The sequence below is a fragment of the Carcharodon carcharias genome, chromosome 7 (assembly GCF_017639515.1).
Source record: "Carcharodon carcharias isolate sCarCar2 chromosome 7, sCarCar2.pri, whole genome shotgun sequence".
Taxonomy (NCBI): domain Eukaryota; kingdom Metazoa; phylum Chordata; class Chondrichthyes; order Lamniformes; family Lamnidae; genus Carcharodon; species Carcharodon carcharias.
Genome location: NC_054473.1, coordinates 77320393 through 77348381, shown reverse-complemented (window position 1 = coordinate 77348381; position 27989 = coordinate 77320393). Strand labels below are relative to the sequence as shown.

General features: G+C 45.3%; 1 long non-coding RNA gene across 2 annotated transcripts in view; it reads left to right on the top strand.

The window, feature by feature from the left end:
* Positions 1–27989, top strand: part of LOC121280277 — a 75745-nt gene that overhangs the window by 47267 nt on the left and 489 nt on the right. For both annotated transcript variants that reach the window (XR_005943583.1, XR_005943582.1), the window contains exons 2-3: positions 26449–26589; positions 27603–27721. This is a non-coding gene — a long non-coding RNA (uncharacterized LOC121280277). The remainder of the gene's footprint in view (positions 1–26448; positions 26590–27602; positions 27722–27989) is intronic.

Here is a 27989-nt window from a genome sequence, read left to right as displayed (position 1 = left end):
TTCTTTGCAAAAGAAGAAATTCTCTTTGATAGACTCCCCGTCAACATTCCTGACATTGGCTAAGAGCTGCCAGTGTCTGCTAATATCTGTGGACTCATCAATCTGCAGGGAAAATTTCCACTCATTTCTAATTTCTCTTGAAGCATCTGTGCAATATTAACTGACATTTCGTTACTATGCCATTTGATTGTTTCTCTTTCAGATACATTGGTGATTTCTTTGGCAGCATCAGCTCCCACTATTATTCTTTCGATACTTTTGCATGCTGGCAGAATTAGGGTTTCGGTAGTGGGGTGCAGCTTCAATGTCGTGTGGCAAATCTCTTGAATAAGCTAGAAAATGACTTCCTCAGGTTTACTCATCTGGTGGTTGATCAAAACAACGAAATGAAGAAAGTGATTGAGCAGGATCATTTTGGAAATGGTTGTCAATCAGACACGTTACGTGGGCAGAATTTTACACCCATAGGCATGCGCCTGACCCGATCGGTGGTAAAATCACCTGAGATGATGTTGAGTGAGCATCCCGGCGTCACCGTGCAATCATAATATTTCATTCAGGCGCCCACAAAAGTTGGAAGTGTGCCTGCCAACAATTAGACAGGCAGTTAAGCCTATTAACAGCGCAGTTGTGTGATTTTTCATGGCCTGTCCAATCTTACGGTTGGCAGATGGGTGAATTGGCCAGGCGACCTTCGCTTTTTGCATGAAATCTCATTCAAGGGCGGGATGAAATCTCTGTTAGGAAATAAAATAGAAATATCTGGTGACAGCGTTTTTCTGAAGTACACTTTCAGGTGCTTGATTATGCTGCATTGACATTTTTTAGAGCTTTATTTCATTATTTTCAGGTCTAGCTACCTGAGGCAGGTCTCTGGGCAGGGAGTGCTCATCCATGCCCTCGGTGATGTCATCACCCGCCCTCTTCCTGCCTCCACCCCGGCAGTGCTGAACTTTTCAGCACGTGTTTCATGCTAGCTAACGGTTAACTGGTCAGTCAGTGTGAAATCATGGTCGGGGATCCGTTTCCCAGCCCCTCCCAGGCCCACCGGTCGCACGCGCCCAACAACCAAACAATTCAGGCCATGGTTTCTGTAGCGAGTTTGATGGACACATTGAAGGCATGTTTCCATTACCAGGAGAAACCTATATCAAAGTCATTTGTAACATATGGCGTGACTAATATGCATCCATATGTGAAAAAGGGGAGACTGCCAGAATATTGGTTTGCAGTTACACCAAAAAGGTTGAAAACCCATGGTCCAAAATAGAAATACAAGCTGGTCAAGATTTTTCTAAAGAAAACTTAATCTTTGGTTGACCAGTTGTGGTCTTTTTTGGATTTGGTCACCTGCTCAGTGTATTTGAAGTAACTTTCGCTACCTGGCTCGCAACAGACATCGAATTTGTATCCCTGTATTTTTATCAGAAGTTGTTGCAATCTGCATGGCACTCTCATCAAAGTCCTGTGCCAAATGATATTCAATGGTTTGCGATCAGTTTCTATAGTGAATAATTTACCAAATAGGCACGTGTGATAACAAGTACCAGAGCAAGTGGTTCATACTTAAGTTTGAATAATTGGATTGTGCTTGCAATAGACCAGCTTGGCCAAAATTACTGAATCTATGAACCACATACGATAATCTTAAGATATTCGAGAGCCGCAAGAAATGAACAAACTTTACACAGGCTGCTTACTGCTAGCAGAGAGCTTGTGGATCTCTGTCCTGGCCGTAAGTCTTTGAAAATCTGATTGATATGTTGTCAAGGCTGTACGAAGGATCTCTGTCAGTGTTGATCTGTAAGGACTGCACAATGTTTCCACTTTATAAGCTACATTACGACGTGCGGTGATTCACAGCAATATGTTGTGCTGAAAATTGAAATGAGCTGCTCACTAGTTTTCTTGAGTTGAGAATATTTTGTTTCTGGCACTTGCTTCCAGAACTCGATTGTAGACTGTGATTTAAGCTTCACCTTTTGACCCTTGTCTTCCTGGAAGTCCAACAGCTCCACTTCTACAGCAGCTGTTACTGTAACCACAGGTTTGAGAATTGAACTACCATCATTGACCACATCAACTATGAATGGGTTTACAAGGGAGATGGAGCAGGATCTCAACTTCTGCGGGTTATTAAAGCAGGTTCGAAAATGATCAAGCACTTCTTGTAATATATCCCTGTATTCTTCAAGTTTGTGATCTTTTATTTCAATATCAGGGAACATGTTTACCCTCTGTGTTGAGATGGGGAAAGTGGTTGAACTTTCTTGATAACATGTCTTTTTGCAAAAGCTTTACTTTATTCTGGAAGCTGAAAACTGTCTAAGGTCAGAAATAATCTCCTTTCCCTGCAGTGCCAAGTTGGGAGTTTGTAGATGCTGCATAATATCAGTGAGAAACATCAGTTCCTATATCCATTCGTCCTCTTCCTGCTGTGGATAGGATCTTTCCTTCAAGAAAAGCAATGATAGGTTCCAACAGTTCCACAAGCCTGTTCAAGACTCTTGGTTGACAACCACCTCCTGCCCTGGGACACTTATTGGGACCTCTCCCTGTCCCTCTCCCTCGCCCTTCTTTCCGGGACAATTCCTGACTATGGTGCTCCACATCTGGTCACTTGACCCAGCTTTTCACGCCCTTTTTTCTTATGCGCAGGGTGCACAGGGCCTGTCCAGGATGATGTCATATCGTTCTTATGCCATCTTAAGTGACATAAAAATTGAGGATGGGTTCAAGGTGGCAGAGATCTCATCGAAGGTCTGTTGAGGAAAGCTAATTATTTACAGCAATGTATAAGTCACAGGCACATGTGGTGTCTGGGCTACGAGTATTTACTTAATATACCAGGCTTGTCCAACCTCTTTGTTCAGGGAGCCACGTTTCGGATTTTCTCTGGCTGGCGAGAGGGGGGGGGGTGGGGTCGAAGCGTAAGTTTTTGGAATAAAAGGAAACAGGCTCAGAAGAATGGAAAGTTACTTCGCTGTTACTCCAGACAGCACAGTTATGCACCACTATAATCAAGCTGCAGATGAGAAGACTAACTTATCGACTTACCTTCTCCAATAAAATGGAGGCTGCCTGAGATCTCCCGAATCTGGGTCCGCATCTCTGAGCACCCCCCGCTGCTGCCCTCCCCCCACCCCAGTGAAAATTAAAGGCCTGTTAAGGTCAATAAAAAACCAATTAACGTAATTATCAACGTTGCCCGCCCATACTTAAGGTTAGTGGCAGGCGAAGAGCCCAAGTGGCTTTCGTGTTTTTCAAGAAACCTCATCCACAGGTGGGAAGAGGTTCCCTATGTAGGTTTTATTAAGTAAACAAATATTTTTTCATACTGTCACATGAGGGGACATGTGTAAATAATTTTTATGTTTCTTTATTGAAAATTTCAATACTTAATCTCCCTGAGGCAGCTCCGCGCCTTGGAGATTTCTCCGCTCTTCAGTGCAGCCTCCGACTCTTCCCCTTCTCCCTGCCTGTACAGGTAGCGCTGAGCGCCATTAGCCGTGTGTCATGCTGGGCGGGCCTTAATTGGCCCACCTATTTAAAATTGCGGCACAGAGCCGATCGCGGGTGGTGATCAGTTCCGCGCCCGCTCCTGACATGCCCGCCCGACAGGGAGAAAATTCTTCCCATGGAGAATTCATCCCTCTCCTAAAAACTTTTCTTTGATTAATTTCAGAGGACCTTTTACCTCATGTCAGTAAACTAATTCAAAAGGACTAAAACCAGTAGATTGATCTGGTGAATCTCAGGTAGCAAATAAAAAAAAAATCCAGTCCTTTGCCTCAATCATGGGGAGATTCATGAAAATATGCTTTAATCATTGTTTTGAGAGTTTGATATTACCTCGCTAAAGCTCCCTGTTTGTGTAAATGATATGCTGTAGACCAAACTACTCATTATGTTCTGAAAAATTTTAGACATAAAATTGGAACCTTGATCTAACTGGATCTAAAATGGGTTAACTTCGCTACCACAACTTTAGCCTTGATGGCCCTTCAAGGGATGATCTCTGGAAATCGAGTTGTTATATCCATCATAATAAGGATATACTGGTGTCCTGCTTTCATTTTTGGTAACGGTCCCACACAGTCCACTAACACCCTAATGAATGGGTTCCTCAAAAATTGGTATAGGAATTAAAGGTGTCGGTTTGATTGCATGTTGTGGATTTCCTACTATCTGGCACGTATGGCATGTTTTACAAATCTGCACCACATCCTTATGAAGACCCGGCCAGTAAAACTGCCGGTTTATTCGCTCTTGAGTTTTCCGTATTCCTAGATGTCCTGCCATAGGAATTTCATGTGCTATTCGTAATATCTCTACGATATTTGGGCAGTACCACTACCTGATGAACAAGTGTCCCCTCCTCATCTGCAGGTCTGTGAGGAGATCTCCACTTCCTCATTAAATTCCATTTCTAATATAACATTCTAGAGCTGCCTTAGCCTCATCTTCACTTTGGGCTGATTGTGCTGTCTTACTTAACTCTGGATTAGCTTGTGGAGCCTCAACTAGAGAAGATTTGTTAAACATCTCTTTCCTATTATCTAAATATTTAAAGAAAGTTTCAGCCAGCCAAATATCTGTCTGTGGTATCACTTTGACCTTTGATGATCGATTTTGCTTAGCCATTGCTCGGGTCATCAGACACAAAGGAAAAATTCCTAGAACCTTTTCCTGTAATTGCTCTGCCTCTTTATTCTCACTTGGGCTTTCTGTAATTATGGAAGATGCTACTAACTTCGCTCCAGCTAAGTAATTTCCCATGAGTAAATAAACTCCATCTACAGTAGCTGCTGAACAACTCCTACCATCACTATCCCAGACAAAGGTACAGGTATATACTCCCCACCAATACCATTGACTAAAACTTTGGATTTTAATGCACTCTATGGTGGAAAAGTTGTGCCTTTCCCCAGCCAAAGTGTTTGAGTGGCTCCTGTATCTCTAAGTGTGATTATAGTTGCAGCTGTCTCATTTGAGGGATAAGGGGTTACTTTTCCGCTTGACAAAAATTCTTTATAACTCATGTCTCTTATTCACCTCCTGAACTCTCAGCGGTGTCCACACTCAATTTCACAGCTGCAGTTAATGCTACAATTTGATCTGTTGTACTTTCAGTCAGGACTCCTTTTTTTGAGTTGCCCTTCTGTACCCCAATAAGTCTCATGGATTTCACCCTCAATTTCCAGCAATTGGCATGAGCATGTCCCACCTAGTTAGGCCTTCGAATATCACTTTCACCTTCAGCACCTTCCTTTCTGGCCTGAGGAAGAGTTTCCGGGGTATTTCCAGATGTCCCATCCCTTCCCTGGCTATTGCCTTCCTTTCACCTTCTATCCTTCTCATGTTTGTGTGGATGACAAGAGAAAGGATTTAGATTTATGGGCCAGCTCATAACCGTCAGCCATCTCCGCTGACTGTCTGGCTGTTTTAACCCTCTGGTCTTCAACATGGGTTCTAACTACTGGAGAAGTGAATTCTTAAATTCTTAGCGGAGAGTTATTTTTCTAAGAGCTTCACATATTGTCTCTACCTTTAATGCCTGTATCCAACGGTCAAAATTACTTTTCTTTACCCTCTCAAACTGAGTATAGGTCTGCCCAGGCTGTTTCCTTATATTTTCTGCCTGTATGCCTCAGGGACTAACTCTTGCGCACTCAGAATAGCCTTTTTAACTGCATCATAATCCACCTCTTCTGAAAGTGAAGCATAAACCTTGCGAGCTGTACCCATCAACCCTCTTTAAGAACAATAGAGCAATGTCCAGATTTTGTTTGGCCACTTCATTTGCTTAGCCACGTTCTCAAACGAAATAAAAAATGTCTCAACATCCCCTTCCTCAAACTTTAGAAGAACTTGTACAAATTTAAACATTTCCCCATTTGGCTTTGGGTTGGAGGTCTTTTCATCATCAAAAGCCTCCTCAGCATCTGAGGCCATTCTTTTTAAAGTCCAACCTCTTAAGCTGGTATCCCTTTCTGTTCTTTCTCTCTCTCCTTTGCCTTTCTTTCTTCATACTTCTCCTTTAACTGAAATTCCAGCTCCAACTTTATAAATGTTCTTTTTCTTTTACATACAGACAAGGAGCAGGGGAAGATCATTCAGCCCCTCAAGCCTGCTCCACCATTTAATAAAATCATGGCTGATCTGGCAGTAAACTCAAATCTGTATCCTGCCTACCCCTGCTAACCTATCACCCCCTTGCTTATCAAGAATCTATCCACCTCTGCCTTAAAAATATTCAAAGACTCTGCCTCCATCGCCTTTCAGGAAGAGAGTTCCAAAGATTCATGACTCTTGAGAGAAAATAATTTCGCCTCATCCCTATGTTAAACGGGCGACCCCTTATTTTTAAACCCCTAGTTCTAGATTCTCCCACAAGAGGAAACATCCTCTCCACATCCACCCTGTCAGGATCTTGTATGTTTCAATCAAGTTGCCTCTTACTCTTCTAAACTCCAGCAGATACAAGTCTAGTCTGTCCAACCTTTCCTCAAAAGACAACCCAGCTTTAGTCTGGTAAACTTAATCTGAACGGCTTCCAACAAATTTACATCCTTCCTTAAATAAGGTGACCAATACTGCACACAGTACTCCAAATGTAGTGTCACCAGTGACCTGTACAACTGAAGCATAACCTCCTCTCTTTTGTATTCAATTCCCCTCACAATAAATGATAACATTCTACTAGTTTTCATAATTACTTGCTGTACCTGCAAACCAGCCTTTTGTGACTCATGCACTAACTCACCCAGATCCCTCTGCATCTCAGAGCTCTGAATCTCTCAGCATTTAGATAATATGCTTCCCTTTTACTCTTCCTGCCAAAATGGACAATTTCATATTTTCCCACATTATACTCCATCTGCCAAATCTTTGCCCACTCATTAACCAGTCTATATCTGTAGCCTCTTGCTGCCCGTTCCCTTTCCTTTTATTCTCTTCTTTTTTTCTTTTGCCTCCAATTCCAAGTTTTTCAGTTCCTTTTATTGTTTTTAAGTTGCTTCATTTGCAACTAGTCTTCTTACTGAGCTCATCCATCATAGTGAAGGGAGAAGCCATCATGGTAGACTTGTGTATGGGAGCATTTCTAGCAAGTGTTGATTTAATTCAAAACAACTTTTGATTCTGATTACCTTAATTCCTGTTTTGAGAGGCTGACTGGCCTAATACGCATTTCCAAAACTTTTGTTTCTGATTTTTAAAATTTTATTTGTGAATATAAACCATAACAATTGAATGTGAAAGCCCAGTGAAATGCTTTCTTTTCAGTTCATTTTCTACCCAAGCCATAAAAAGGATCATCATAATTGAAAGGCATGCAGTTATAAAGTTCCTCCTGAACACAAAACGTCTCAAAGTAATTTACTGACAGGAGTCAGCTATTGACTAGACTGACCCCTCCCTCTGAGCACATTTGCCTGGACATTGCCTCCCGCTTCCTTTGCTGCTCACCTGTACCTCCCCATGCCGATGTCCCTGGAAGTCTGAAGTTGCTGCGTGGATATTTCCCATCTTCCGAAAGCTGCTTCACGGAGGAGCCATGTGGATGAGGCTCCACCCACCATGCGATGAACATGTTCCTCCAGAGTCTGGGCCTCCACCATCATTATCTCCTCGGATGTCCATGAGCTAAGCAAGGCCCTAAAAATTCCCGAGTTTTGCACGCCACATGTTCTGGATTGGCGTGTTTTCCCGCTGGCGTAACAGAGAATCAGAGCCGGGGGGGGGGGGTGCTAAATTTGCATCCCATTAGTGGGATGCAAATGGGTTTCTCACTGGCCTCCAATAGGATTCCCAATCCGCCATGGCAGGCAGCATCGGAAGATCCCGGTGTAACCTCAGGCAGGCGTGAAACCAATTTTTGGACCCCCTGCTGAATTTCCGCCCACCATCGATCCCACTGGCGGGTGCATGGGAGAACCCAGCTGTTGCTGCAGCATCTGTTCTCCAACAGCATGGGGGCAACAGACAGGCAGCAGGTGCAAATTCCAAAGAGACACAGCACTCAGAAACTACATTTGCATAGCACCAAATGCAGCCAATAACCAAGAACATCACAACGGTGAATGGAGATTTGGCTACGAACTGGCAGTCAGGAGGTCTTTAGCAGAATTTTAACTCTTTAGACCAGGATTTCCCAAACTCTGTTCTGCAGAACCCTGGGGTTCCATAACATACGTCAAGGGGTTCTATGGTAGACCAAGCTTGTGCAACTCGTGGTCTTCAACTCATTCAACTGTTGCACATTTGAAAAATGCTATAAAGCTGCTTGTCCAATCAGAAATCACTAGTCCAAGCCATCACTAGTGAGCCAATCAGCAGCTGACGCGGTGAGAAGCCAGCATATGATTGAATGAGCTGGAAAAAGCGGGAAAGTAACTTTTCAATGTGACTTCCAAGTCGGGAGCACAGGGAAGCGAAGGAGAGCGTGGAGTGAGGGGCAGCCTCACGGAGCGGGAGGTAGAGCACGGGCCACGGAATGGGAGAAGATGTGAAGTAACAGCTAGGAAGATGGAGAGAGGTGCAAAAGTTGCAGGAAGAGATAGAGAGATTGAAATTACACTGAGCTGTCTGAGCTGTGGGTCTCAACATTTTTACCTCCAAGAGTTCCCCAGACCCCACCCCTTGTAATAATTCCGCAGACTGCCTTAAACTGATGATTTCCCTCTGTGCCTTCCCTTTCCCCCCACCCCCGTACCCACTTACGGCACCAATCCTGGACTTTGTACGCTAAATATTCATGGTGAACCTTCCAGTTCTACCACAGTTACCTCTCTCTCTTGATCTCTTTCTCTCCCCCTCTAACTTAAAAACAGAATGGCACACTAAGAGCCCAGGATGCACAGAGACATTCTCTTCACAACATTTCAATGGCGAAAAAAATTCAGTTATAAACTGGAGGACACAAAAAATTAAGACAGTTACCTCCATCTTTGTGGAATTTCTCTCACTGTGGTTCTTTATCTCTCTTTCTCTCTGTCTGTATCCTGTCTCTCAGACCGTCTCTGCCTTGTTCTCTCTCGTTCCTGTCTCATTTGTATTTGTCTCTTTCTCTCTATTCTTTGTGTGATCTTCGCAAATGTACTGTCAAATATTTCAGTCAGACCCTTAATCATATGTAATTGCTGCATTTGTCATGTTACATTATAGCGAGAGTGAATGAAGGGAGATAGAGCGAAATCCCCCTTGTCCCTCATGTACACAGATTCTGGACTTTAATTTAAAGCCCTTCCATGTGTTTTGAGGATACCTTCCCTTGCGCTGTTGTCAGATGCTTCACGTTTAACCTTCCATCCAGAGGCCAGATGTCTGCTCATGTTCATCCAAAATCTGTTTCTGTCGTGCCTATTATCTATTTTCTTCAAATGAAGCTTTTGTTTGCTTTCACAATGCAGCTCACTTCCTCTCTGGTTCAATTCTACCCCCCGCTCCAAAGCGCAATTAGCCGGTTTTCAGCTCACGGGAAATGCCACTGTCTAAGGGCTGAAGAACCACATTTGGCTTGCAAGCCGCAGTTTGGCCACCTCTGCTATATAATGAAAGAAACAGTAGACCTTATGTAGGGAATGTCAGTATACTTGCAGAATAATCTGTGACAATATTGTTTTTGCACACTTATGATCAAAATTTCTTGATTTTTCGTGGTCTACCACTTCTAGGTGCTGCCCTGACATCTGCAGCAGCGGTGGAGGGAGCCTGTGGAGTTGTTTGTCCCATTACCTTTGAAGATTTCGGTGGCCGTCCTCTGGAGAGCTGAGGCCTTGAGGGCCTCGCTGTCCTCTTGTGGGTCTGCTGCTCCCTCTGTGGTGACAAGGTTGAAGGGGATTCGGAGGAAGTGGACAACCTAACCTCTGAGATTATTGAGTGGATGACCCAGGGGTGTCCAACTGCTGCTCCTTCTCTCGACCCCGACCCGACTCCTTGAGACGAAGTAGCACCTGGAGGGATGTCGAGGTGCCCCATTCCCTTTTGTCGGTGCTACTGTATGAACTCACCCATGGCTACCGTGATGGAGTGCAGGTCTGCGCACATCTGTGACAGAAACTGGGCATTCTGCTGGACCAGGGTGTCCATGGCGTCCGCCATCCTCCCCGAGGAGACCTCAATGCTTGCACATGTGGGCAGCACTTCATCAGAGTAACTCTTTCGAGTACAAACCCATTTCCATCTGTTTCAGATGAAGTTACATTGTTTCATAGTTTGCCATTGTGAGATTTGAACTCTTGATCTTGGGGTTACAAACCCAGTACCATAACCACTTGGCAGAGTAGATGGACAGACTTTGCTGACTTGCTTGCCACTCTATTGGGGGCTTCCAACAGCTCTGCGTGATGCTCCCCTGCTTTCTGCTGACTCTTCATGATGAGTTGGAAGGCTGATTCCAGAGGCTCGTCATCTGATTCGGACCTCACCGATGCCTTTCCTCAGCAGTCCTCCAAGAGCCAGGGAGCTCAGCTGAAGTTGCCTCCTGTGTGAACACATGTCTGTGCGGTGACTACCAGATTCTGAGACCCTTCCTAAACTAGCAATATTACTCACTGAGGTGTGTGTTCCTGAGTTGGTGGAGAGTGCATGACTTATGAGACACTTGTCCAGGTGTGGAGCTCTCCTCTTCTCTTGCCTGGCTCATATCAGAGCTGGCGCTGAGGCCTGACAGGGAGACCTCCTCCTCCTCCTCAGGCTTTGGTCTCTTCATGGAAGTACCTGTAAGTGAGAGAGGAGAGTGCAAGTAACAGCATCAGCTGCCTCCAACATGGAGGCATATTTGACCCTCAGGTTTGCATTGAATGGATGAATCCTCACTGTTACGATCCCAGCTGAAGTTACCTCTGGACAGCCAGATCCCAGGATGGAACCCGGCTTGATAGACCCTAACTTTTATTCTTTGTTTAGATATGGCGGAGAGTGACTACTGAACAGAGTTACAGGAGTCAGCTGATGAACTTTTAACAAAAGAATAAAACATTTATTAAACAAGAAAATATGAACAATTACAATACTCCTTCACTTACAACTATACCTTTAAAGATATACACAGATTTATAAGGAAAACACAAGTTACAAAAGCTATCTTATACTCTCATGATCACAATAATACACAGTCCATGTAAACCAATAGGCGACCTGTAGTCAGACACACCACACTCTGAAACCAAGTGACAGATGCTACCTCAAACAGATGCTATGGATCTCTCCTCAACTCCCCCCACACACTCATCAACTTCTCCCAGACATTTGTCACACCAATTGTTCTCACATCTCTATCTTTCACACGAGGGTTTCCAATCTCCACTCTCGAAGAACTCACTTTGGAATCTTCTCCCAAACAACGTTTTCTCTCAGACGCCTTCCACAACGCTCCACCTCCAGGGTTTTGAACTCTCCTTTCGATGTTCCTCTCCCCTGAAACGCCATGTGCGTTCAAGTTTTCTTCCATGCACTCTCTCTCAAATGCTCAGGTGTGCCAAGAGAACACCACTGTTTCACGTGCCTAGTAAAGAGTTACAGACCTTCAGCTGTCTCCTTGGATCTTCTAGCTTCTCGCAAGCCTATTTTCCTTTATGTCTGTGTCCTGCAGCTTTCACCCTTGGAGCCCTCCTGTCTGCTCCTTTTAACTTTACTTGACAGCACCTTTTTCAGACTCCAATCCTTATCCTTTGACTTAACAGTCCTCTTGGAACCTTTTCTGTTCCACTCCCTGGTTTTGGGGACTTTGTACTTTAGTTTTTGGAACCTGCTCCTGCAGTTCCCTCTCCTGTGGCCTGCTTCTCCTGGCAGCTGGTTTCAACTGAGCCAAACTGCTTTCAGATTGTCTGTGGGCCTCCTGTTGCTGGCAACAGCACCATTTTTTCTACCTTATGTTTATTTTAATTCCCCTTCAGGAGTTGTAAAAGCTAATTAAAATGCAGGCATCTTTTAAAGTGAAACTAAAACTCAAGTTCCCCCCTTAATGCACAAATAGAAAAATACAAATTAAATTTAAACTTAAAGCTAAAACTCATTCCTAACACCCACAAATACAAGTACAACTTAAACAATGTCTCATTCCTAAAATGACTAGGTGGATGCCTGAATCTAAGCTCCCCATCACCAATGGCACAGTCTCGCTCCACTCCTGCAAGATGAGCCGCCCTGAAAAATGGGCACCGCCTTCCATCTTCTCAGGTTCTCCGCGATTGTAATGGAGCTTCTCCTGTTCAAAGAGGAGAACATGTTTGAGAGGAGTTGCAACGTGCATGGGTTGAAGCATTGGAATTTGCTTCATTTACCATTCCTCCCCTTGTAAGATAGCCTGCTTCTGCATGGCAGGTCATCACCAGCTCAAATTGTGTAGAAAGATTGTGGACCAACTGCCCCCGCACCCCCCCCCCCCAAAAGAGCACTGAGACCATCCATATGCAATGGGAAGGCTCAGACAGGCGTGTTATTTGCGGAAGTTTCTGGTTCCCTGTGCGCCTAAACCCATTTCTCCTGCCCCCCACCCCCCTTCCTATGCAGTGTTCTATGTCTGCTGAAGGATGAGGGAGACACAGTGGGCTTTCCACTGCAGTATGAATGCACTGAAGGTGGGACTGAGGTAGGACGTGCTGTTGCTACTGGCCCTTGCACCCTGAATAAGGTCGCTCATCCTTTTTCAACGCTGTATAGCTGACCTCCTGTTTGTTCCTTGGGCACTGACAGCATTGGCCATCTGAGCCCATGCGGGGTTGGGCTCTGTATTTGGCTTCCCCCCTCCTATTAGGCAGGTAGAGTATATGCCTTCGCACATCTACGTGATCCATTAGGACCCACAGGGAGGCATCACTGAGCTTTGGAGCTGGAACTGCTGATCCCCTTCCGGACATCTGAGTTTTCAATTTCACATCGTGGAAGTTCGGGCACCTTTTAAATATGGTGCCTGGATATGACGGTGGGGCATCCATCCCGCCCAACACAGAAGATGGTGCAAAACCCCCGAATGCATAATTAATTACCTTGAGGCCGGAAGATACCGCAGGATTTCCCATTGACCTCTGCAGCGGGATTCACTCCCCATCCCCACCACAGGACTTAGTCCCAGATGGGAGAATTCCACCCAGTGTATCATTGTGGGCTCAAAACAGTGTGCTGCTTTGGGGGGGTGGGGTGGGGGGGGGAGAAAGCTTGCTTCTCCTTTTGCTGTACTTTTTAAAAGTAGCACCTTAGATGTTTGGCTTCTAGTCTGGCTTGAAATAAGGAGAAAGGATTTTAATTTGCAGAGATTTTGCCTTGCTTGTTGCATCTGTTGCAGCATTGAAGCTGTGCCGTTTGATTCTTCTGGCTTTCTAACATCACTCAATCGTCGGGGCGAGAAAGCTGGTTTTGGCACACAGTGGTGTTGAGCTCTGCCGAGAGCTGTTGGAACTTGTCTCTCCTGGCCGTCAGCATGGGGCATGTTTGTTTTTATTGTTGGAATGAACTTGATGTTGTTGACCTTCACTGTTAAGATGAGTAGTTTACAAATAGCTGATCCCGATGCTCAGATAAAACGGGCCTGGCTGCCCAAATCACTGAGCCTAGAGTAAGGTCTTCACTCACTTCCAAACTCGGATGTCTGTTGGAACTTGTCTCTGTGCCTAATGTCAGATGCCGAGGTGTTATGGTAGAAGAACTGGACTGTTTCTGGTTTTAAACCAAAGCACCTGGACTGAGGTTCCCTATGAGTGGCTTCCCTTAAAGTGCTGTACTTACAGACTGTCCTTCCCTCGAGGAGTCTGGATTGGAGCTGGATAAGTGGAATCACTACTGTGTTGGTGTTGCTGCTTAAGCCATCATCTGCCTTGTGTTCTGGTATCTTCAAAAATTACCTCCGCTGCTGTGAGATCTTTATAAGTGACCATCGCTGCCAAGCGTGTTGTGGACTCTTATGCTCTGCTGCCACCACATATGTTTAGGGTGTAGACCTCAAGGGATCTGTCCCTGCTATCTATGCTAAGCAAGATATTACGACTGACAAGGGTTCCGGTTGAACACAATTATGTGAAGTTTATTACTAGAACAACTATATATAGCTCTGCACACGACTTGGTCTTGCCTGGGTCCTAACAGTTACATAGGCTGATTACTTGACTAAATGCCTGATTCATAAGGTATACATGAAGTCTTAAGTCTTACTGTTACAGCGCAACAGACAGTGGTGAATATCTGCAGCAGAGGTCACAGGCAATAGTGTACACCTAACATGGAGGCTGTACCTTCTATCCTTCAGCCTTATACACGGTGATGTCATAAGATGTCACCACGCGGCTTCTTAAAGGTACGTATCATTGCCTGCATTGGCATGCATACAATATCACAACACTCTGCCTTGTGGCTGAGTGTGGGCTCTGGCTGTGCATGCAAAGGAGCACAGTGCACATTTGTGCACGTGCAACACCAAACATCCTCAGACAGCAGAAGAGGGATTAAACAGTGTCACATTCGCTGCCTGGAGAAATATGGGACAGATAGAAGCCATCGTACGGGAGAAATCAGAAAATGACAGGATGATCTGTAAAATACGGAATGGGTGTTCACCATGACTGTATGGTGTAGGCTATCCCTTTCCCTGATCAGCTACTTAACCCTTGCAGTTTGGAGGTCTACTCTGGATATCAATGACTCAATCTACTTGTGTTACAAGCAACACTTTAATTAACCTAAATCCCATGGCATATAAATTGATAACGATGTAAAAATGCTGATACAAATATATGCTAATAATGCACACTCTGAATCTGGTTGCTTGGTTTCTTGAGAGACTGAGAAGATCGGGTGGTCAAACTGTACTGGTCTGTTACTCACATTGATAGCTGACGAGGCTATCCTCTCTTCCGACTGCAGCCCCGAGTCTCCTGCACATCCAGATTTTATACCCTTCTGTTGGATCTGCATATGACATTTGTAGTGATGTCGCTTTCTCATTGACACAGTGCTTTCAGCCTCAAGTTAAGCCCCAGTAAGATGGTGGGTCCTTGAAGTCATCATATCCGCCCAGATCCAGATTGCAGCATTCAAACCACACTGGGCTGGTCTTGTGTTCCAGGGTTCTGTGTGTGTGTAGGTGCAGCTTGACTCGTTTCTGCCTTTATGTCTGGGCATATTCTCCCTTCTGGTCATTGTCTGTCCACAATCTAACCCCCTCCCTGTCAGCTCCCAGTCCATCAAGCAACCATTTTGTATTATATTAAAAATGTACTGTTCAATCTCTAATACATTTGGTATGACTTCTACAATGAAAATCAGTACATAAATCATTTCAAAAATATGGATCAAAGAAACAAAAATGTTAATATATTAATATCAAAATATCAACATCTATAATAGCAAATGGTGGGCAAGTTCCATTCTGAAAATTTCATTGCGATCTTGTTCTATCTCTATATTGCAAAAGTCAATGGTTAAGTTACAGATGTTATTCTCTTCATTCACTGACAACTAAACCACTCTATCTGTTGTACAGCAACAATGTATAGGGTGCTGTTACCAGGCTTATTAACACTTTTGTGTCCACAATTGGTTCTCCATTTTGTGTACTGGAAGTCATCATTTCCTGGAAATTTGTCATCAACTCTGCTTTGTGTTTCTCTGCAACAATGTTATTTGTAATCATTGTACTAGTTGACAAAGAATTCCTGCTCCTCTATGGTGTACAGGCAGATGAATTCATTCAACTTAGTTGGCAATGGTCCAGAATTTTTCTAAACTTCATGTGTTCAATGTCAAATTCATAAATGATTTGCTATTATGAAAGTGACGCAAAAGCTGCTTTTTCATTTGGTACCTTTCCTGGAAACCTTACCCGCGTGATCATAAAGGGATTTTAAAAAAGTCATTAATGGGATGTGAGCTTTGCTAGCTGGGCCAGCATTTATTGCCCATCCTTAGCTGCTCTTCAGAAGGTGGTGGTGAGCTACCTTCTTGAACTGCTGCAGTCCATGTGGTGTAGGTACACCCACAGTGCTGTTAGGGAAGGAATTCCAGGATTTTGACCCAGTGACAGTGAAGGAACAGAGATATATTTCCAAGTCAGGATGGTGAGTGACTTGGAGGGGAACTTCCAGGTGGTGGTGTTCCCATCTATCTGCTGCCCTTGTCCATCTAGATGATGTGGTCGTGGGTTTGGAAGGTTCTGTCTAAGGAGCCTTGGTGAACTCCTGCAGTGCATTTTGTAGATGGTACACACTGCTGCTACTGTGAGCGTCGGTGGTGGAGGGAGTGAACGTTTGTGGACAGGGTGCCAATCAAGCGAGCTGCTTTGTCCTGGAAGGTGTCAAGCTATTTAAGTGTTGTGGGAGCTGCACTCATCCAGGCAAGTGGAGAGTATTCAATCACACTCCTGACTTGCGCTTTGTAGATGGTGGACAGGCTTTTGGGAGTCAGGAGGTGGGTTACTCGTCATAGGATTCCTAGCCTCTGACCTGATGAACCGCACACTATTGTTTTATTAAATGTGGAAAACACTGTGTGAGCTGTGTGGCAACATCATGTTTTTCTCTAGCATGTTCTAAATGCCTTTTCCTAATGACAACTAGCATGTGACTACATGCTTGATGAGCTCAACCTACTCCAGATCATCAAACTCTTTAAGGCTTTCCCATCGCATTGCTGAGGAGAACCCGGCCAAGTGACAGAGCCAAAGGCAAGAGGAGACTCACACATCACTACCCTGGAAAACAAGGGTTCAGAGGAAAATGAAATTACGGGGCAAACTGTTTCCCAGGGAGGTTTCATATGGGAGGTGGGAGAAAAGTTAAAACTAGGGACAATTAATCACCTTGTGCCACCATAACTACACACCTGTGAAGACTCACTGAGGTGAGAGCAACAGCAGGAGGGAGCTGTGGGTTTGGTGTCTTCATGGGCAGGATTTTAGGTCCCGCAGGTGGGCATGCCCGACCCAATCGGCGTAAAATAGCGCACGATGACATCGGATGAGCATCTGCAGACAGGATGAGGTTTCCAACGGTAATTTAAATAAAATGAAAATTTTTAGACATTTTTAATATGTCCCTGTTCATGTGACTGGACCATATTATGGAGACATGTTTCTCTCATTTTTAAAATCCTTGTTTCTACAAATCTTCAGCTCCCTGAGGCAGCTCCCTGCCTTCAGGGAGTTTTCAGTCCGTGTCCCCCCGTGCATGTGCAGATTTCTGCATTTGTACTCCTCCCGCCCCCACCCCGGCAGCACTGTGCTTCTCAGTGCGCCTTGCACACTGGCTGGCTGTCAATTGCCCAGCCAGCATGAAATCGTGGCTGGGGCTGATAGCAGGCGGTGGACCATTTCCTGGCCGCTCCCAGGCCTGCTTGCTGCACCCGCCTGACGACCGGAAAATCCTGCCCCTTGAGTGGGAGATATGAGGAGACGTTCCCCAGGTGAGTAGAAATCTCTGCATTGCTGGGGCTACCCAATGTTAATCAGTATGTGACAGTATGTATTAGATGGTGTATTGTACCCCTTTAGTCTTCCATCTACCAGGAGCTCCAGGTTTTGCCAGGTCTGACTTCCTGCTCTCCCATACCCTGGTTATCTCCATTGCCTTCTACATAGAAATGGGGTTATTCGATAGGGGACCTTCTGCCGCCTTGGCAGTCTCCCTCGCTTTGTTTCTCCTGCAAGGACTAATGAGTGTGAGATGTGGCACTGCTGTCCTCTCTGCCCAGTGTTATCTACCCCTGTGAATTAGGAGCTGCATGTCTCAGTGGTGACAGGTCCTCAGCAGCATCATAGCTGTGAGCCATTGAGGGGCCAGTAAGTTCCCTGAGGAGCAGCATGTGCCTTAAGACAGCACAGGTGTTGTTTGCCTGAGAGCTGGTCTGGAAGATTGAGATTTGCACTCCTCTTGTCTGAGGTCGTTGCGCCTTTCTCGGCACTGGATCCAAGTTTTCCCTGTCCTTCAGCAATTTCCAGCCAAGCCTGCTTACTGGTAGCTTCTGGGAAAAAGATCTCCCTCTTCACCCTCACAGCCTAAAATTGAAGATAGGTCATTTCCAGATGCAAATCTGGATAAAGACTTAGACATTAAGAAGCACACAGATGTGGAAGGAAATGGAGAGCAGGAGCTAGAACCTGAGCAGAATGGTGCAGGCATCATTCTGTCATTTGAAAACTCCTGTTCCTCTAAATTCTGACTGAGTGTGATGTGTCCGTGTATTAGTGAAGATTGTGGAGCTTTTACTTTCCAAGTCGCAGGTCCCTCACCACCTGACATTTCAGTCTGACGTCCGACGCACTTTCTCCCACTGGACTCATGGCATCGGCTTCACGGCAGCCTTACACAGATCAACTGGAGATGGAGGGGTGGTGATCTGGTCATCACAAACGTCCTCTTCTTCAACAGCCTGAAGGTTTTAAGGTGAAGATGGGAGTCACAGCATCACTCCACACCCAGAGTGAGCACCTGCTGCTCCACTGGATGACACTTAAAACAGCAAGGGGAGAGCGGGAGTTCAGTTTAAAACAGTAGGAGAGCCAGGAGTTCAGTTTAAAATACCTGGGAGAGAACCAATAGTCCAGTTTAAAACAGCGAGGAGAGAGCCGGGAGTTCAGTGTGGGAAGTGTGAGGTCATGCACTTTGGTAGGAAGAATAGAGGCATAGACTATTTTCTATTTGGGGAGAGAATTCAGAAATCTGGAGTACAAAGGGACTTGGGAGTCCTAGTCCAGGATTCTCTTAAGGTTAACTTGCAGGTTGAGTTGGTAGTTAGGAAGGCAAATGCAATGTTGGCATTTATTTCGAGAGGACTAGAATATAAAAGCAGGGATGTGCTGCTGAGGCTTTATAAAGCTCTGGTCAGGCCACATTTAGAATATTGTGAGCAATTTTGGGCCCTGTATCTCAGGAAGGATGTGCTGGCCCTGGAGATGTCTTCCCTTTTGGCAACATAGACTAAGGGGAAGGTCAGTGGATGAGCAGTGGCAGACATTTAAGCAGATATTTTATAACGCTCAGCAAAAATTTATCCTGGTTAAAAAGAAGAACTCGATGAGAAGAATGAAGCACCTTGGTGAACAAAGGTGGCCAAGGAGAGTATCCATCAAAAACTAAGGCATTCAAAGCAGTGAAAACTAGTGGTAGGCCAGAGGATTGGGAGTTTTTTTAGGAAACAGCAGATGACTAAAAAGCTAATAAAGAGGGAAATAATTGATTATGAAAGTAAATTGGCAAGAAATATAAAAACAAACAGCAAGAGCTTCTACAGGTATATAATAAGAAAGAGAATAGCTAAAGTGAGCATGGGGTCCTTGGAGGATGCGACTGGAGAATTGATAATAGGGAACAGGGAAATGGCAGATAATTTAAACCAATATTTTGCATCGGTCTTCACAGTGGAGAACACAATAAACATCCCAAAGATATCACATAAACAAGGAGCTAATGGGAGGAAAGATCTTGTAAAAGTTTTGATCACTAGGGACAAAATATTTGACAAACTAATGGGACTAAAGGCAGACAAGTTGCCAGGACCTGATGGCCTGCATCCAAGGGTTTTAGAGGAAGTGGCTGTAGAGATAGTGGAGTCCCACCCCCACTGCCCCCCGCCCCCTAACCTTAAACCAGCCTATATTTCACCCCTTCCTTGGATTCACCTAGTTCTGTTGAAGGGTCATGAGGACTTGAAACGTCAACTCTTTTCTTCTCCGCCGATGCTGCCAGACCTGCTGAGTTTTTCCAGGTAATCCTGTTTTTGTTTTGATAGTGGAGGCATTGGGCAAAATATTCCAGAACTCTGGATTCTGGAAGGGTCCCAGTGGATTGGAACCCAACCGTCCTGTCCCCTCCCCCGCCACCGTTCAAGAAGGGAAGGAGACAAAAAGCAGGATGCTATAGGCCAGTCAACATAACATCTGTTGATGTTTCGAGTCCTCATGACCCTTCAACAGAACTAAGTAAAAATAGGAGAGGGGTGAAATGTAAGCTGGTTTAAGGTGGGGGGGGGGGGAGGTGATGGTTGTAGGGACAAGCAAGCTGTAATAGGAGCAGATAATCAAAAGATGTCACAGGCAAAAGAACAAAGAGGTGTTGAAAGTGGTGATATTATCTAAAAGAATGTGCTAATTAAGAGTGGATGGCAGGATATGCAAGGTACAGATAGCTCTAGTGGGGGTGCGGTGAAATAAGACTAAAAGGGCATAAAAGGTATAGATTTAAAAATAATGGAAATAGGAAAAGAAAAATCTATATGAATTATTGGAAAAAACAAAAGGGAAGGGGAAGAAACGGAAAGGAGTTGGGAATGGAGGAGGGAGTTCAAGATCTAAAGTTGTTGAACTCAATATTCAGTCCAGAAGGCTGTAAAGTGCCTAGTCGGAAGATGAGGTGCTGTTCCTCCAGTTTGCATTGAGCTTCACTGGAACAATGCAGCAAACCAAGGACAGACGTGGGCAAGAGAGCAGGGTGGAGTGTTAAAATGGCAAGCGACAGGGAGGTCTGGGTCATTCTTGTGGACAGACCATAGGTGTTCTGCAAAGTGGTCGCCCAGTTTGCGTTTGGTCTCTCCAATGTAGAGGAGACCACATTAGGAGCAACAAATGCAGTAGACTAAGTTGGGGGAAATGCAAGTGAAATGCTGCTTCACTTGAAAGGAGTGTTTGGGCCCTTGGATGGTGAGGAGAGAGGAAGTGAAGGGGCAGGTGTTGCATATTTTGCATATGCTTGGGGAGGTGCTGTAGGTGGGGGTTGAGGAGTAGGGGGTGATGGAGGAGTGGACCAGGGTGTCACGGAGGGAGCGATCCCTACGGAATGCCGCCAGGAGGGGTGAAGGGAAGATGTGTTTGGTGGTGGCATCGTGCTGGAGTTGGCGGAAATGGCGGAGGATGATCCTTTGAATGCGGAGGCTGGTGGGGTGATAAGCAAGGACAAGGGGAACCCTATCATATTTCTGGGAGGGAGGAGAAGGCGTGAGGGCAGATGCACGAGAGATGGGCCGGACACGGTTGAGGGCCTTGTCAACGACCGTGGGTGGAAAACCTCGGTTAAGGAAGGAGGACATGTCAGAGGAACTGTTTTTGAAGGTAGCATCATCAGAACAGATGCGACAGAGGCAAAGGAACTGAGAGAATGGGATGGAGTCCTTACAGGAAGCGGGGTGTGAGGAGCTGTAGTCCAGGTAGCTGTGGGAGTGGGTAGGCTTGTAATAGATATTGGTGGACAGTCTATCACCAGAAATTGAGACAGAGAGATCAAGGAAGGGAAGGGAAGTGTCAGAGATGGACCATGTGAAAATGATGGAGGAGTGGAGAATGGAAGCAAAATTAATAAATTTTTCCAGGTCCCGACAAGAGCATGAAGCAGCACCGAAGTAATCATCGGTGTACCGGAGAAAGAGTTGTGGGAGGGGGCCGGAGTAGGACTGGAACAAGGAATGTTCCACATACCCCATAAAGAGACAGGCATAGCTGGGGCCCATGCGGGTACCCATAGCCACACCTTTTATTTGGAGGAAGTGAGAGGAGTTGAAGGAGAAATTGTTCAGTGTGAGAATAAGTTCAGTCAGACGGAGGAGAGTAGTGGTGGATGGGGATTGTTCGGGCCTCTGTTCGAGGAAGAAGCTGAGAGCCCTCAGACCATCCTGGTAGGGGATGGAGGTGTAGAGGGATTGGACGTCCATGGTGAAAAGGAAGCGGTTGGGGGCCAGGGAACTGGAAATTGTTGATGTGATGTAAGGTGTCAGAGAAATCACAGATGTAGGTGGGAAGGTACTGGACAAGGGGAGAGAGAAGGGAGTTAAGATAACGAGAAATGAGTTCCGTAGGGCAGGAACAGGCTGACATGATCTGCCAGGACAGTCCTGTTTGTGGATTTTGGGTAGGAGGTAGAAGCGGGCCGTCCGAGGTTGGGCAACTATCAGGTTGGAAGCTGTGGGAGGAAGATCTGCAGAGGAGATGAGGTCAGTGACAGTCCTGGAAACAATGGCTTGATGTTCAGTGGTGGGGTCATGGTCCAGGGAGAGGTAGGAGGAAGTGTCTGCGAGTTGACGCTCAGCCTCCGCGAGGTAGAGGTCAGTGCGCCAGACAACAACAGCACCACCCTTGTCAGTGAGTTTGATGACAATGTTAGGGTTGGACCTGAGAGAACGGAGTGCAGTAAGTTCAAAGAGTGCCAGGTTAGAATGGGTGAGAGGAGCAGAGAAATTGAGACGACTAATGTCATGCCGACAGTTCTCAATCAAAAGATCAAGAGAAGGTAAGAATCCAGAGGGAGGGGTCCAGGTGGAGGGAGAATATTGGAGGTGGGTAACGGGGAGAGGACTCCTGCCCAAAGAAGTGAGCACGGAGACAAAGACGGCGGAAGAAGAGTTCAGCATCGTGCTGAGCCCGAAATTCATTGAGATGAGGGCATATGGGTATGAAACTAAGTCCTTTGCTAAGCACTGAACGTTCAGCGTCGGAGAGAGGAAGGTCAGGGGGTATAGTGAATAGATGGCTGGGGCTGGAGAGACAGGCAGTGGTGGAGGGTCCTACATGGGTGTTGGTATCGATGAGTTGTTGGAGCTTGCGTTCCTTAGCACTTGAGGGAAAGAGAAAAAGTTTCTTGTTGAGGCGTTGGATGAGATGAAGAATAAAATGAAACTGGGGGCACGCGCAGCTTTGAAAAAGGGTGCGGCGGTGCTGCTGGAGGGAGAGGTCGAGTGTGTTCATATGGCAGCACATGGCACTGAGTGTGGATCTCAGAATGTGACGGGAACAGCAATCTGAGAAACGTTTTATGTCCCGGAGATACCTGTAATCCTGGGTTGGTTCAAAACATGAGGGATGGAATTTCAGTTGAAATCCACGTGGGGTAAGTCGGAGACAGAGACAGTCACTGAGAAAGGAAATATGGCTGTGAAAGAGGGTTTTAGTAAACACCTTGTCAAACACCAGGAGAGAAATGGAAAGCAATGAAAGCGAACAAGGCAAAAGAGATACGGAAATCCTGTCGGAGAGAAGAGCAATACTTCTTCAAGGTAGGCATTTCTTGAAGAGAAGTGGCAGTCAATCAAACACAGATAAAAACAAAAAACTGCGGATGCTGGAAATCCAAAACAAAAACATAATTACCTGGAAAAACTCAGGTCTGGCAGCATCGGCGGAGAAGAACAAAGTTGACGTTTCAAGTCCTCATGACCCTTCAACAGAACTAAGTATCTAAAAGAATGTGCTAATTAAGATTACAGGAGTTCCTCAGGATAGTGTCCTAGGTCCAACCATCTTCAGCTGCTTCATCAATGACCTTCCTTCCATCATAATGTCAGAAGTGGGGATGTTCGCTGATGGTTGCATAATGTTCAACACCATTCACGACTCCTCAGATACTGAAGCAGTCCATGTCCAAATGCAGCAAGACCTGGACAATATCCAAGCTTGGGCTGACAAGTGGCAAATAACATTTGCACTGCACAACTGCCAGGCGATGACCATCTCCAACAAGAGAGAATCTAATCATCGTCCCTTGACGTTCAATGGCATTACCATTGCTGAAATCCCAACTATCAATATCCTGGATGTTAACATTGACCAGAAACTGAACTGGACTAGCCTTATAAATACCGTGGCTACAAGAGCAGGTCAGAGGCTAGGAATCCTGCGGCAAGTAACTCACCTCCTGACTCCCCAAAGCCTGTCCACCATCTACAAGGCACAAGTCAGGAGTGTTGTCTGGATGAGTGCTGCTCCAAGAACACCTTGAGAAGCTTGACACCATCAAGGACAAAGCAGTACACTTGATTGGCACCACATCCACAAACATTCACTCCCTCCACCACTGATGCACAGTAGCAGCAGTGTGTACCATCTACAAGGTACATTTCAGGAACTCAACAACGCTCCTTAGGCAGCACCTTCCAAACCCAAAACTGCTACCATTGCATGTTTTGTGCCTTGAGTATCTGTGGTGTAGGGCTGCCCCTCCTCTTTCATCTACTGCCCCCTCTTTCCGAAGCTGTGCCACTTTCTGCCCCACCTTTGCGATCTTCCCTTGCAGTTGTGCTTGGATGTGGGTGGAGGGCTCAGGTACCTCCTGTGAGGCAGAGGGACTCGCTCACAGTCACTCACCATCCTGATTTGGAAATATATCGTCTTTCCTTCACTGTCACTGGGTCAAAATCCTGGAATTCCCTTCCTAACAGCACCGTAGGTGTACCCACACCACATGGACTGCAGCAGTTCAAGAAAGCAGCTCACCACCATCTTCTCGAGGGCAAGTAGGGATAAGTGCCGGCCCAGCCAGTGATACCCACGTCCCTTTAATGAATTAAAAAGATGTTGTAAATGGCTTTCTCTGCTCTAGAAGGAAAAGGCTGCTGCAATGGGGGTCGGCGAGAGTCAGCATGTGGTCATGATACAGGAGCTGGTGTTGGAAAAGGGCAAGTCCACGAAGCCAACTTGATAACCGACACCAGCTTCCCAGCAGCAGCAGGTGACAGAAGCGAGTCCCTCTGGCTCACATGAGGTACCTGAGCTCTCCAACCACACCCAAGCACAACTGCAAGGGAAGATCGCAAAGGTGTGGCAGAAAGAGGGGCAGCCCTGCGGCAGAAGATGAAAGAAGAGGGGACAGCCCTATACCACAAGGTGGAGATACCCAAGGCACAAAACATAAAGCTGGAAAATGCACAGGCAGTCAGGTAACCTGTCAAAGCAGCTTTAGGTAAGAGGGTGATTTTCCAGCACTTCCAGAGCCTGGGGACACAGCCATGGACCTCTACAACCCAACTGATGGCAGGGTTCTCGGCATCACCTGGGCTTTTCATCAATATGACAGTTCTAAGACTTACAGGTTCAATTGCTGGGTGGGGTTGAGATCCCGGAGCAATTGTGGCATGGAGTTGGGGGAAGGGGTTTGTCAAGGGGTTGGGGGTTAGTTGGTGGCGGGATGGGGGTGGGTGGAACCACACCCAGGAGTTAACTTCTGCTAAGAGAATAAAAGCAAAATCTGAAATAAAACAGAAAATGCTGCAGAAAGTCAGCAGGTCTATGACTCTTCTCCTGACCAGACCTCTGGAGTTTTTCCAGCATTTTGTTTTTATTCTGCAGAGTCAGTATCATCCAAAGTCTCCAATTTAAATCGGAGTTTCGGAGAGTTCCAGGTAAAGGGCAATTGCCTATCAGAAGTTTAAACTTCCTGGGAATTCCATGCAGTCCTTGCTTGGTGGACTTAAGGGGTGTCCCCAGTGCATTTTCCGGGATACACGTCCCAATTAATTCTAAAATCTGTTTAACGTGTCCTAATTCCGCTTACCTTTTACAATATGATACTGATTTCTCTCCACTTCAGCACAAAATCACCCATACCCCCATCATGACTACAGTGAATGTTTCAGATAAACAATCTACACACTGGCCACTAAGAAAAATCTGATATCTGTTTCATTGTGATTGCTGACAGTTCCCACAAGCAACTTTAAGGTATCAGTTGAATGCCTTTTCTGATGCAAGTGATGTTATTTCAGCTTCATTCCGTGTCAGTTGAACACCAATGATGTCAGTTAACTGCTTTGAAGGTTAGCAGTTGATATAGTTTGAGTGGTGTGATTTCATTTCAGGTCAGTGATTTCACTTAATCATTATTGGATGTCAAGTGATGACTGAAGCATCATTTTGGAAGCAGATCATTACAAACGAATGCAAATGAACACTTGTGCGCAGAATGATGTCAAAATTTTCAGCTAGTTGTTGCTCTGTAGCTAGCAAACTAATACTCAAGATGGGTAAACATGTAGCAATCTGATCTCAGTTTAAAAAGAAATTAGTATATTGATACTAACATCACCTAATACATTATTGAGCTAACCTAGTTTTGCAATACTTCATATTCAGAATTCATAATGGTGATATCTTAACGGTATAGAGTTGTATACACAGCTTGATATTGTGAACAGGTTAACAATTACAATGACATTACATCATGCTGGAAAAGAATTCCCTGGAATAGCTTTAGTCAGAGTCGGCAACCATACCTCAAGGGCAATTAGAGATGGGCATGAAAGCTTGGCCTTGGCAGCAATACCCACATCCCATGAATGAATATATATAAATATTTGAAAAATTCCTGACAGTGTGACTCCTGCAGAAACAGAACAGCAAAAAAGCAGTATGGGAACATTGGGTATGTTATTAATAAGGTTTACGTATTATAGATTAATATATAATACATGTAAATATTAAAATCTGTTTTTGAAGTACTTTGTAAAAGTAGTATTTTAATACATTAAATCCCTGCTTAACATTGACTCAGTTAATGTTATTTTGCTTTAACACCATTAATAAAATTAGGACAATGTATGTGTATAATATTACGAGGTTCACTTTAACGTTGTTTGCCACAAACTTCTTGTTCTGGGGCCTGCATGTGCAAAGAACCTTTTCCCCAGCAGTTCCGCAGCCACCATTATCCCAAAGTCCTTCTTTCTCCTGGTCCTGTTCCTGTTCTCTGTTCCTTCTTTTAGAATCCGGTATCCGTGGCCCCAACTGGGGACTCCTTTAGCTGCTCCTCTTCCCTCGCTCCCACTCAGCTCGCTCTGAAGTCTTGGGATGACTACGCCAACAAACTTCTGCCACTAGATGGAGGCTGGTCAATCCGAAACAAGGTGTGTAATTTTTTTACATTTATATTCACTTACTGTATACTATATTTTATTATTAATTTTCTAAAGTTTATTTCATTTAGGCATTTCGGAATGTACAGCATTTGAACTTATAGGGCTAAGTTTTCCGGTGGGGGGTGGGGTGCGGTGTGTACTGCTCATCGTCTAGAAGTCGTCACAAAGGCTGCCCTGCAGTGATAATACGCTGTCTTAAGGCAGCCTTAACAAGTTCAGGGTCAGACTTCAACCTATCAATGGAAGGAAGTCCTGCTGTTGAGAGCTGCTGGCCAATCTGGACACTGCTTAAACTGCGAGGAGTCCTGGGAAGAATCCTGGAGATAGAGAGGTTGGGCCATCTTGGTCAGGGAGGGATTGGGCACCGTAGGGAGGGGTGGTGGAGGGTGGGCTTTGGAGACCGGGTGGAGAGCCACAAGGTGCGGGCGGGGGAGGGGGGAGGGTAGTGAGTGGGGGTCCCCCGATGCGTACAGGGACCCTTTCACCAACTATGGTGAAAAAAGCGGCCTTCCCACTCTAGCCTGTTTTCCCCCACCTGTTATGGTGTGGGCAGTGTAATATTCAGGTCAATTGGCTTGTTAACAAGCTCAATTACCTGCTGATTTTGGAGCCCACCCACATACTGTATTATGGGAAACCAGTATATTGATATAGGAATTAGATATGGGCACCTTAAACGGTTTTACCAAATATTCAAAGGAGCCCCCCCCCACACCTCACCAAATCACAGTTTTGAAATGGGGCATAAGATCATAAGGAGTTTGAGAGATGGGAGGGTAGCTCTGTCCCAGAGGGTGGAGCTACTGGAAGCTCAGAATGTAAAGCTACAAAACACAAACTGCGGCACTCTCAGAATTGGGTATCTTATTTGTTTGTATATTACTCGACATAATACATCTCCCTCTGTGACTAAAGCAGCATCGAATGGGAAACAGGTGTGTAAATTTGCATTGACGCAGTGGCCTCCCAGAATGGTACAAATGATCTTTTCATCATTGCAGCAAGTGTGTCAGTGCCGACACCAGGTGGGTACCCAATATCATCGAAGCAGAGTCACCCTCAAATGCTTCCAAGCAAGGCAGCGACAGCCAACAGCCTGTACACCCCAACTGATGGCAAGGTATTAATCTTAGATGATTGTCAGAGCATCTGAATTGTGGCTTTAAATACAACTACATGTAGAAGTTGATCAATGTGACAGTACTGACTGCAGTGTTAAATTTACCTAGTGCCAGTTCACTGAGATTGAACCTTAATAACTCATCTATTGAAATATGTGATATTTTCCTATTTTAGAAGTGGAATACTGATCTGTCCCTGATTTTACTTATGGGTGCAATTGTTGGATGGGATCAAGATCCCGGAGTGACTCTGGAATTCTGTTCATT